The following is a 13,584-nucleotide window of genomic DNA, read 5'->3' as shown; positions in this document are numbered from 1 at the left end:
TTGGTTTGGAGTGTAATGGATGTATGAATAGAGACGCAGCTGCAGCACTAACTAAAGCAGTTGATTTCAAACTTCTTAATGCCCCCCCTCTCACCCCCCCATGTGGGAAAAAAAAATCTGCGGGCCCCCCTCAGAATTTTTCACATTTATTCTATTAAATTGTATCCATTAAAAGTATACCAGTGCGTACCTGGGGGTTTTGAAGAATATTTGGAGTCTGTTTCCTTTTGACACATAACCCCAGCTAGGATATAAATGACAAAATATGGTAGTGATGGGTGGCCTATTATCAGGGCCGGACTGTCCATAGCGGGCACCAGGCATTTTCCTGGTGGTCCGGAAGGGTCGGGCTGGTTTTCAAGCAATGGGGGCCGATTTTGTTACAGGGGGCTGGTTTTGCAGCACTGCTGCAATATCGGCCCCTGTTACAAAACCGGCTGCAGTGCTAAAGCGGTAGCAGTGCTGCTTCTCACTAGCACCCCCCCTATTTCCCAGACCTTCCCCCCCACCGGGTTGCTCTGACTGAATTGCCAGGGCTGGTTTGTGTTCCCAGTCAAGCTCTGCCCATTACAGAGTATAATGCTTCTTTTTGCCATAGCCAGGAGAGAAATTATCACTGGGAACAGAGACACAGCTACAGCAATATCTCTATAGGGCTTAACATGTGGGAATAACCACTGGGACAAGAGGAGCTTGTTTAATTTTTGATTGCTTGGACGGTAAGGCAATAACTTCCAAGTTTCCTTGTAGATTTTCCCTGCGTTTTCCAGGCCGGCTTTGTCCCAGCTGATTTTATTTTATTTATTTATTTATTTATTTATTGTGATTTATATAGCGCACTATAACCCAGAGGTCTCTAAGCGCTTTGTTAGGGTCAGCTAAACAATCAAGAGGATGCATCAGATTCCGATTAGCAGCCGTCCCACGCTTGCTGGAAAAGCACAGTTTTTAATTTCTTACGGAAGGGCATTAGGTTTGTCTCATTACGAAGTTCCAGCGGTAATTTGTTCCACATAGCTGGCAGAGTATGTGAAAAAGCACGCCCACCCACCGTGGTCAGTCTGCAGCGCGGTTGAACAAGATAGATGGAATCAGCAGATCTGAGCACCCTCCCAGGTTTATAAAGGGTCAGGCGTGATTTCAAATAGGTAGGTGCCCTTCCATAGAGAGCTTTGTGGACAATGCAGAGCCCCTTGAACAACATTTTGACTGTAAATGTTGGGCAAAGTGTTTTCATAGACCTCTGACCCTTCTCAATTGCCCCCTATTGTAATAAATATTGGTGGCCCCTATCATAAAAAATGAATTTCTTTCTATTTTCCATGAATGACCCTTATTTTTTTTGCTTTACCTTACGAAAATTGTTTGGCCAAAAAAACAGCTGTGCTTGCTAGTTTCGCACCTTACAATGCTGAATCGGTTGCAAACAAGAGTTTTCCTCAGAATCAACATTTGTAACGAGGCCTTAACAGCCAACCACCAAGAACACTCAATTATACAAATCATACCACATAAAACACAGCTGCACCACTCCATGCAATATCACCTCAGCACTCAAAGCAAAAGGCATACAACACCCGTCGCCTTCATAAAAATATAAACACACGGAACTCAAGAAAAGTACCACATACGTGTTGTGGCTGGCATGTTTCAAATATTTTTTTTACAATGAACTTGACTAATAATGTGAGCTAATTGTGTCCTGCCTAGATTGCTGCTTAGCTATTCTCCACAATATAATCCTTTCATCCGAGTAGACGTGCTGAGGGTCATTTTTTCTCGGATACTATAAAGGACATCTCGCCTAACTGCTGTATTTCAGATTATTGGATGTCATTAGTCAACACATGCTGAGCGGTTAAAATTGCAAACAGTGTACTTTTTAAGCAAAAATAATAACGGTCTGTCATCTTTTATCATGCGCTGGTGCCCAGGGTCGGATTGGGATTGAAAATCGGCCCGGGCACACAAAAAAAATCGGCCATCATTTGCATAATTCCTTTCCTCAAATCACTGCTTTAGCGTAATTGCATTAAAAAGGAGGAGGGGGCTTAAAAAATGCACGCATTAGTTTACACTAGTGAAACACGCCTGAAAACAAGTGAGGCCACTTCTACTGAGGCCCCCTGTCCCGCTCAGTACGTGTATACATTAATGGGCCGGCCAGCGAGACAAAGGGAGTGATACCGCTGCCTGATGCTAAACCGGGGGTGGGGGACCAAGGTGTTGGTGGGGGGGTGGTGGTAATGAGCGCCCATCTGCCTGCACAAAGGTCACTCAGCCACCCACTGGGCCGCTGGCTGTATTTCGAAAATAGAGACAGCGCCCAAATCGTCCCCAGACTGCTCAAAAAAGCAGCCCACAGCAAGGAACTCAGACTCCGGCCCCTCGGGCATTGCCCGAGTGCCCGCGTTACCAATCCGAGGCGGCTGGTGCCCTTTAAACTGAAAAGGCATATTGCGAATGTTTCACTGACTCTTACCGAGTGGGAACATTTGCCAAAATACGTGAGAGACGTTGAGCAAGCATCCCCAGAACGTCCCCATTGTCAGTGGGCGCCGCAGTCTGGAGTTTCAGCCCACAGAATCACCCAGTTGCAAATTGAACAAGCATATGGATGAAGAAGAGGGAGCGATCTAGCACCCAACAGAGAAACATAGGCGACCTAGCACTATGCTAAGTGTGCAAAGGAAAAATCCAACACTGTCAGCGATGGGCGGGAAGGAACATTAAACAAAAGAGTTCTGGAAAACAACAGATAAGGGATTGAAGCATAAGGACACTGTACTAGACAAGAGTTTCTTAGCCTCTAACAGAAGACAAGTACGCCTGCGTGAACAAGTTAGCAGGCTGCAAAGACAAGCGACATACGAGTGAACCAATGGCAAGCAGCAAGTGGGATTACACTTGTATCGTTATTACTACAGGTTTCCAGACAGCGCATGCGCACTCCCTAGGCTTGACCTAAAAATAGTAAATCTTTATTTGGTAGTCAATTAAAACCGTTACAAATTAAATGCTCAATCAAGTGTAAACGATCATTATAATCGATGCATATTTTAAAATGCATATTGCTGCATTAAAAATTGATCAATATATCATAAACACGTAAGTATATTCTGTGTAACTGCATCTTGGGAAAGTTAATATATATGTCTCTGTTGTAAAAACTTTGGCCAATGTCTGAAGGAAGGTGAGGATATCGCCTACACGGTTAACTCTTAAGAGTTCTCAGCATTCGCCACAAGACTATTGTCTTACTGGTTAGTCAATGTGTCGAGGACTTTGGTAATGAATTTAACAAATCCGGCTGTTAGTCTGCCACCATTGCTGGAAGGCAGTGTTGTATGGCATTTGAGCATGTCCTTGTGTTCAGTTCACGGAAGGCTTGTGCAAGAAATCTCTTTCACAAAGAAACACTGAACGCACACAAAGAACGTGCGTGAATGATTTCTCAGAGTGAACACAGGGTCCATGGATGTTGATTCTACAAGATCTCAGGGGTAACGGAAGTGACACCACTTGCCATTTGGCCCCCAATTGCATCACAGGAAGTGCATAATACAAACTTTCACCCAATGTCATTCTAGGAAGTAAAGTCTCGTGACATTTTACTTTGAGGACATCATAAGTATGGACATCGCAGCAGTTACAAGCCATCTAATAACTGCAAGACTAATAAAAACAGAAACAACAGTTACAAAAGCGGATACATGTATATTTTAGTTGTAACCAATATTTTAACTAAGATTCCTCCAAGCTAAGCCAGAGACATGAATATCACCTCCCCAGCTACAACCGGTGGTCATATGCAAAGTTAGACACATTTTCTAATGCAAACCACATGACTACAACTTTGCTCAGACCTATGCGATCTACATCAGAAATAAGTAACATGGCAATCCACATAAGTTTAATTATGGCTCCAAATGACATGTTGAAGACTTGACAAATTCTAAGGTTAGACTGACACTATGGGGTAAAACACCAATAGTTTTTCTCTTTAATTTATTTCATTGTCCTGAACTTTATCTACCTAAACAAAATAACATCACTACTTTATCCACTTCTATAGAATTTCAAGCTAGTTATTGTTTCATCAGAAACTAATCTATTCCTTAAATATCAGTGTTGGTTCAGCTATTGATCTCCTCCAAAACTTTTCAGAGTGTAGCTCTACCCCTGTGCAGTTGAATCTCATTTTTTTGTGAAGCCATGAACACTAACGGGCCATTCAGTCTCCTTGTGGCTGGAAATGTTGGAAACCTATGTTAGGCAAAAAGTCTGTACTATTGAATTAGTGGAAATAAATATTAATGCAGCAAAAGCATGTGTAGTTAGCATACTCAGTGGAACCCAATGTGTATGTATCATTGAAAAGGCATCTATTCACTAAAAAACTCACAAAGGGTTCCAACCAATCCCTGAATGTAAGGCAGTCCTGCTCAAAGACAGATTCCCTTTCAAATCAAGGTCTGATCCCCTACAGATATGCAGAATCAAGGCTTGTATATCCACATGTGTCATCCCAAACTACACTCTTATGCTGTATTATAAAACAACTTTTAATAACCAAACAACATATTTGGTCAAACTTCAAAGGGTATGTCAGTCGTTTTATTACAGAATATTCACTTATCACTTTTTTTAAATAATATTCTGTTCACCCATACACTTATGTTATATAGAAAGGGCTGCAAATACATGAAGAGCCCCTTGAGTAATACCCATAACTTAGACGCACATTCCACTCCTGGGCAATGCCGAAAGGGCAAACTGTCATTTCAGTGGAAGTGTGCCCCATTCAAATGAAGGAACACCTTTACCCATCTTACCCATCTGCCTGCACCATACTGATGATGGTGCCTCAAGGGCAAAGAGACTCTCGAAGGGTTCAGAAATATGGCAAGTAGGAAGAAGAGTCATACAAGTAGTGCACTTCCTAGGGGTAATGGAAGGTCCCAGGTGTGTCACTCATAGGGAAGCCTTTCAAAGGAAGTGGAACATGTAACAGCACTTTGAAACCACTGTTCCGTCTTTTACTGCTGTACTTTCTTCAGTGCAGATATAGACTTTCAGTTCACACTTGTCGGTGCTGGTAAGATCCCTCGCACAAATGTATTCTCCTATTTAGGGGTTCTATTTGACTACCAACTCAAGTGGGGACTCCTAATTCAGAAGAAAAAAGGGGACTTGGCTCGGGCTAAGGCAGCAATCTTCAACTTTGCCTCTAAAATAGGGAAGAAACCGATAGGAGCTATGCTGCAAGTGTACCAAGCTAAAAGCTTGGCCATAGCTACCTATGGTAGTGAAATTGGGTTTGCATTGCCGCAGATCCCCTCCAGGTAGTGGAAAATGATTTTTTGGAAACGCCTATTAGGTATTCCTCGTGAAACTCGAATTTAGCGGCCCACGAGGAATTGGGGGTCTCTTACCTAAGTGATGCTCTTGCTTTGCGCTCCTTGATTTTTTAGTTAAAGTGTTGGCTGAATGAAGATTTAACCCTCACCCATCTGATTTTAAGAGAATGTATGACTCTAGATACCTCGGCTCGTAGCCCCTGGTTTAAATATATCAAAAGTGGGCTTGAATGGATTGGGCGGGGTGATTTATTTTCTAATCCTGATGCTATTACCAGAAAGGATGTAGAACTAACCAAGACAGCTTTTCTGAATCGAAGGAAAGTAGACAGAGAAGCTGTGGAGGTTCAGAAACCTAGTGTCCGATTTTTTTTAATGCTCAAATCAACGCCATTGACGGAACCTTTTCTTATGGGGTCTCTGTCTACACACGAGAAATTCCTTTTAACCAGGTTCCGGATGAATTTATTTAATCTTTTGTTAGCTAGACCTAAGAGGGTTAACAGAGGCCAAGTTTTAGCTACCTGCGGCTGCGATGGAAAGTCTCTGCAGGATCTGCTGCACTTTGTGTTATTTTGTAAACTGTATGAATTCCCCCGCAGGCATTTTTTAGTTCCTATTTTAACAAGCATTTACAATGCAATGGTTTCGCCTTTGGAAAAGTTAGAGCTATTGGCATTGTAAATGACAACATTTTTATTTATGTGTAGGCTTTGAAAACATAAATAAATGTCATTGTCATTTACAAAGCCAATAGCCTAATCTCTCGCAAATGCGACACCTATTGCATTTGCACCCACATACACACACACAAAACCTGGTCACAAGCAGGCAACAGAGGCACACACAAAACCGGGTCACAAGCAGGCAACAGAGGCACACACAAAACCGGGTCGCAAGCTGGCAACAGAGGCACATACAAAACCTGGTCGCAAGCAGGCAACAGAGGCACACACAAAACCGGGTCGCAAGCAGGCAACAGAGGCACACACAAAACCGGGTCGCAAGCAGGCAACAGAGGCACACACAAAACCGGGTCGCAAGCAGGCAACAGAGGCACACACAAAACCGCATTGCAAGCAGGCAACAGCGGCACACACAAAACTGCATCGCAAGCAGGCAACAGAGGTACACACAAAACCGGGTCGCAAGCAGGTAACAGAGGCACACACTAAACTGGATCACAAGCAGGCAACAGAGGCACACACAAAACCGGGTCGCAAGCAGGCAACAGAGGCACACACAAAACCGCATTGCAAGCTGGCAACAGAGGCACACACAAAACTGCATTGCAAGCAGGCAACAGAGGTACACACAAAACCGGGTCGCAAGCAGGTAACAGAGGCACACACAAAACTGGATCACAAGCAGGCAACAGAGGCACACACAAAACCGGGTCGCAAGCAGGCAACATAGGCACACACAAAACCGGACTGCAAGCAGGCAACAGAGGCACACACAAAGCCGGACCGCAAGAAGGCAACAGAGGCACACACAAAACAGGGTCGCAACCAGGCAACAGAGGCACACACAAAACCGGACCGCAAGCAGGCAACATAGGCACACACAGAACCGGACCGCAAGCAAGCAACAGAGGGACACACAAAACCAGACCGCAGGCAGGCAACAGAGGCACACACAAAACCGGACCGCAAGCAGGCAACAGAGGCACACACAAAACCGGGTCGCAACCAGGCAACAGAGGCACACACAAAACCGGACCGCAAGCAGGCAACATAGGCACACACAAAACCGGACCGCAAGCAGGCAACATAGGCACACACAAAACCGGACCGCAAGCAAGCAACAGAGGGACACACAAAACCGTACCGCAAGCAGGCAACAGAGGCACACACAAAACCGGACCGCAAGCAGGCAACAGAGGCACACACAAAACCGGACCGCAAGCAGGCAACAGAGGGACACACAAAACCGGACCGCAAGCAGGCAACAGAGAGACACAGAAAACCGGACCGCAAGCAGGCAACAGAGGCAAGGACCAACCTCCTTTAAGCTTAGGATGTCAAGATGAAATAGGAAGGTCTTATATACCTTCTGGTAGTGCCGGGCACTTAAAAAGTACTGGAAAAAAGTGGGGGGAACGTATCTGACATTGTGGAATATACAATGTTCCCACTCTAAAAAATATTTTTTTTAAATATCCTAGACCAGACTGACATAGATACCATAAGGCCTTCGTGAGATTGGGGCTTATTATTGCTGAGAGATTATTGCACAGACGCGCAGGACGACTGTAGGGTTCTGGAAAAACGCATTTATGAAATGAGGGGCTGTCACCATCTACACTATCGTGCATGTGGGAGGTGGAGGAGAGGTTAGAGACTGAGATAGCACCTCTATTGATTATAAATATTTAAGAACTGTGCTGTCAATCTCTGTATGCTATGACCAGGCTCGTGCATGGTAACTTGATGTTGCTGTATACGTGTATCAAATTTTTAACAAAATTAACTTTGTATACCTTTAAAACACTAATAAAAACAGTTGTTAAAAAAATAGCGTAGCTAACAGAGTGTGTAGAGGTCTGTGTACGGAGCTGTTGCAGAAAGAATCTCCTCCCAGTATGGTGTCTGGCTCATTGTGTGATGCACATTGCTTTAAAGCCGACATGCCTAGGTGAGGTCGGCCAGTCTATAGGTTGAAGGGTTGGTTATATGCGAGCGCAGGAATGCCCTTATTTGGCCAAATGGGGAGGCGCTTGTTGTTGGAAGAAACGCTGTACCCGGGCACTGACAGCCAGACACAAGCAGCTGTCGATGGGAGCGACCGGCGGGGGCAGAGAGACACGAGAAGTCAGTGGGGCTGGGGCAGTCAATGCGGTCACTGCACGTGCAGCGGAGCAGGCAACGCGGCGCAGGGCTAGTGGGGCCCGCACTCACAGGGATGGGGCTCCGACCTGGTGGCGACTAATTAGCTCACCTACGGGAGTTACCCCACGGCCTAATGTATAGTCAAAGCTGAAATTCATGCTTTGCTTCACAGGCTAGCTTTGAGAGTCTGTATATGTGAACAAAGCACGTATTCATTTCTTAAGCAAACATTTCATGTCTCATGTGAAGGTTTATGGGAATGCGTGAGTTGCCACAAAGAATAATGTATGCATTTATAAACATTTAAGCATCAGCCCATTATGAAATAACCAGCGGCTCCTTGTTTGCCTGACAGTTAAAGATATTCCAGTGAAGCCACAGATTGTCATTAAAGCTAGTAGCGTTTGTCTTTTAAACGTAACACTCATTTCCGGGACGTCCTGTAAAATCAAAGGCAATTAATTGTGCTAGAGACGAGTAGAAATTCGGATGCGGAGCACTAAGACCGTGCCATGCTTTCATTCTGGGAGCCCTTTCCTGGTGTGCTGTATATAAACTATACTTCTGCATTAGAGCTTTGAAGTGCCTGCCGCGTTTAGCGCACAAGCCCGACTTTAAAAAAAAAACTAAAATACATTTTGAACAGGTTAAAATCTTATTGATTTTACTTTTTTTTATAAATCGCTTCTAAGTTTTCCACGTGTTATGGGGCGGGAGGAGAGACAGGTATAAGGAGAAAGGGAGTCTGATGGATGGGAGGAAAGCAAGGGAGAGACGCAGGAAACGAACAAGGGTCAGGGGGTGGGGGGGACTTTAGCACAACGACGGTCAGGGGGGTGAGGGGGGGACACGAGCACAACGAGCAACAGGCCACAACAGGGGTTTTCATTGGACACAGAATTAGCCCCTAGTTGTGATCAGGGGTCAAAAGTAGTACTGGAGTCACCGACCTCTGATTACCCCACGGCGACTGCAGGTAAAACCTGTGTGAAAATATGCAAAAGCTGGAGCAGCAACGAGGGTCAGGGGGTGAGGGGGGGACACAAGCACAACGAGGGTCAAGGGGGTGGGGGGGACTCGAGCACAACGACGATCAGGGGGGTGGGGGGACACGAGCACAACGAGGGTAAGGAGGGTGGGGGGGACTCAAGCACAACGACGGTCGGGGGAGGGGGGCACATGCACAACGAGCACCAGGCCACAACAGGGGTTTTCATCGGAAACAGAATTAGCCCCTAGTTGTGATCAGGGGTCAAAAGTAGTACTGGAGTCACCGACCTCTGATTACCCCACGGCGACATGCAGGGTCCAATAAATCGCTGACAGCGCGTCTGGCGTGGTCATTGTGTATATACAAGAGTACTGGTGTGTGCGTCTTTATTTGCTAGCCACCCAGAAGTCCACGCCACCACACTCCTCTCAAATAGTAAGATATTGTAAAGGTTGTCATGTCCGCTCGCAGTCTCACACGTCACACTTTACTGATCAGTTTAACAAAAGACAAGTAATCGTGCTGAACGTCGGCGCGGTTTGAAAATAAAAACTGTAAATGTTGCAGCAGCATAAAAGAGGGATTGAGTCGGGATGGTATTTCTTAGCCCAGACAAAGTCGCTGCTGGAAATAAAAGTTCTCCACCCAGTCGCATTTCAAAGAGGCCGGTTTTGAATGTGCTGTCTGATTCGTGCCCCTCCTGGCCAGTCTCTGCTCTATTAGGCCCCGGCCAGCTCTGCACTGCGCCAGGCTATTGTCGGCGCAGACATTTCGGAGCAGGGCTGCACGTGGCCAGGCACCGGCTGATGCTGCCGGGGAGGCTTTGAATTACTTTGTGCGGAGGCTGCTGCCTGCAGTGCAGACGAGGGAATAATAGCCCAGCCTGAGAAAAGAACAGGCAGATGTGCAGCAGTGTGAGCACTGGCCGCGGCGAGGAATAATGAATGGAGAAAGCGCAGAGGGCGACGGGGAGGGAAGAGGATAGCAAGGGGAAGAGACGGCGAGAGATGGAAGTGGGGGTGGAAGAGAGAGTAAGAAAACAAGATCGAGAAGCAGCCATGGGCACCCTTCAGTGACTGCAGCACACATGGGCAGCTGGCAGCGCATTCCTCTGAGAGCCAGCAGGACCCGCAGACAGACAAAGGGAGGGCGCGTTTATACGCGCCGGCAACCGCCGAGGGAAAGGGGGCCAGTGAGGACACAGAAAGAAAGAATACTTTTAGAAGGGCCGGTGACGGCGAAAAAAACAAGCATTATGGGCAGAGCTCACTCTCCTGCGGGATACAGAGCAGGGGCTGAAATCACTCTCCACCGGGCGCAATCTTCAAAGAAATGCCCAAAACAAACCTTGGCGAAAAAAAAAATAACATCCGCCCACCGCCGCAATGACGATCGCAAGGGGGCGGGATGAGTAAAAATCGCCGGAACGCCCACGAATCTGCTCCAGCAATGACGGACAGATCTATCTTCCAATGGCTAGCCTCCATTTATGGAGCTAGCCAATGGAAGAGCAGGCGGGACAAAGCCCCCGTACTGTTGTAACATAAGATTTCGCCTGCGCGAACGCTGCTGCACAGCGGACGCCAGGCGAAACCTAAAAAGGATGAATTTTAACAAGTCAGACCAGCCCTTGTGTATCTCCAATTGCTGAAGGATGATTGTATTTTCTTTATAGTAGGGTGAAATCGAGGATTTGTATGGATCTGTAAATTCTGTTTATTAAGGCGTGTTTTTATCAAGATTTATCGTGCGGTACTGGACCTTTTCTTTTAAACTCTGTATTGATGTATAAACTGTTTTTATGTACTGTATTTGTGTAACTTTTATGGTTTTTCAAACAAAAACCGAATAAAGTTTATTGACTGACTGACAGTTCACACTAGTGCCTAATCTACACATGTTAACAGACTCTATTCAGGAGGAAGGCTCCTGATTCCTAAAGCCATCTTTTACATGTCTCCCACCTAAAATTGTCCAATTCAGAGTTAATCAATGGGGAAAATAAATTCCCCTGTTTTTTTCCCTATCTCCCTTTTTCGAAATGTTTAAAGTTTATTTCTGGAGTGCATAGTTATTTAAAACCGTTACACCTTTAAGCAATAAAAACAATGAGAAAATGTAGAACATGCAGAACTACTGTGAGCAAATACATAATTGCACAATTGCTAAGATTAAAATAGCGAAAAAGTATTAACATGCAGTTCAAAATGCAGCATGTATTCAATAGAAAAATAGACAGCTTGACTGCTGTGCTAGGAATATATTATAGTGACTGCTTGGCAGTAGGCATGGCTCTGCAAGTTTTTATTTTTATGTTTTTTAAAATATGCAAGAAAGTGTTTTGCTCTTGTTGTCAGGTCGTAGGAGAGACAGTGCCATGAAAGAATATTAGATGACATAAAACAAGAGACCAATGGTAAAGTACGTGTATGCTTGGCTGCGTGAACTCTCAGCAAGACCCGGCTGCAGTTCCATTGTGCCGTTCCTGGTATCTTATTCTAACAGTTATGTCTAGGTCGGGGGTGATGAGGACCCGGCTGCCAGGCCAGGGATGGTCTGATGCAGTGTGCTTAATTTGCAAAAAACATAAGTGCCAGGGCTCTCGTCAGGAGGCCACTGCACCATGCAACACACATTTCCCCGGCCAATGCCACCAATGATAGTAACAACACAAGTACTAAGATTCACACTCCTACAAGTGTGACAGTTCAGGCCCCTAAAGCTATACGAATGGCTTGGGTGGCAGGTAATATTCATTTTTGATGTATATTCAGTTAATAATTAACTGTTGTTGTAGTCATTTTTAGATTAGCCAGACAGCGCCACCTTGTGACAGGCTGTCACGGCACCGGTGCTGAAAATCAATTGCAGGTGACGAGCACTGGAAACCATCGGCTCATATCAGGCGATTCCTAGAGGGGGTTGAGATCTTGCGTTCAAGTTTGTTCAGGTATTTCACAAGCCTGCTGCTGAGTTAGATGTACTTCCCATTAAAAGAGGGTAAGATTGCGGTCCTGTATCCACAAAGCCCTTTCTGGTTCCAGATCGGCCGGGGGATTGTTTTCTGACGTTCCATATTTCCTTTGCAAATGCATACCTGGTGAACCAGTGTCTCAGGGGCTAGTTCACAGAGCCGGCGTATGCCTCTCATGTTTATAAGCTTCCATAGGGGGAGATGCAGATATGATGACAGGCATCCTATACAGAGTTCCTGTTTTATGTTGAGATTTAATAGCTATAACTGGGGGTGGGGCTGGTTCAGGGTAGGATGACAGGGTAAGCCAGACATGCTGTCTCTTGGCAAATACCTGCTTGTCTCCTAGAGTGAGTGGACCTTGACACTTTTGTTAACTGACACTTTAGTTTGGTGGTTAGAGCTAAAAGATTCCCATTGGTCGGATAGACCTAGTGATGACAAGGAACTATCTTAGTAGAACCTATCTAAAGAGTGGGTCCTCCCAGTCATTTCAACACAGAGTAGGAAGCTGATAGTGCCTAAAGATGCTGTCTTAAGTTTATAGCAGAGTTTACTAAATGCACACTTCCTCGTGATGATTGTCTGACTAGGCCAAACTCAAGGCGTAACTGGGCAGGTGATGTTAAGCCAGCAAAGAGAATAGGCATTTGAATAGCCTGGCGATGACTTTCTTCAGTTAGACCTTCCCCTCAGGATTTCGCTGCCTCATACAATAGTGGAGATCAGTTTTGCCTTGATTATCTTTAGCAAGGGTAAATAGGTCAAGGAACCTCTGCCTGCTTTGATGCACTTAAATGCAGATTTGAGGGCGAGGGAATTCTGATGTTTCAAATCCAGGTTTAGCTTACAAGTCCGTAGATGTCCAGGAGGACTCCGAGGTACTTATATTCCTGCACATCTTCCACTTTGTTGGCACCTAAGTACCATTGATATAAGCTCCCCTGTGGTCTCCTGAAAGACATTGTTTTGGATTTTTTTCAGGTTATCAAGGCGTTGGTCGTGGAGAATTCGGTTGTCGTGATCCGAAGCCTTTGAAATCCAATTTTAGTTTGACTAAGGAGAATCAGATCGTCTGTGTACATTAGGCATGGCAGAGCAGTGTTCCCTAGTTTCAGGGCATGAAAATGTACTTGTGCTAAGCTGGTTGGTAGGTCAGCTAAGAAGATATTGAAAAGAGTAGGAGCTAGCACACACCCCTGTCATAAGCCCTGATAAGTTGGTAGTTCTCTTGATAGGTGGCTGCCATCCCAGAGCTTGATTCTTACCCAGGTGTCAGTATGGGAGGAGTTATTGCTCTCAGCAGGTGGTTGGGGATGTTCTACTTAGCGAGCTTGGACCATAATTTGCCTCTGTCTGCCAGGTCGAAAGCGGCCTTGTTAAGTGTAGAGGTTGCTTAGTGCACCTGCTTTGATCGAACAGTAGAGA

This window comes from Lissotriton helveticus, chromosome 3_2 (assembly GCF_964261635.1).
Source record: "Lissotriton helveticus chromosome 3_2, aLisHel1.1, whole genome shotgun sequence".
NCBI lineage: Eukaryota > Metazoa > Chordata > Amphibia > Caudata > Salamandridae > Lissotriton > Lissotriton helveticus.
Note: the sequence above shows the minus strand (reverse complement) of the source record.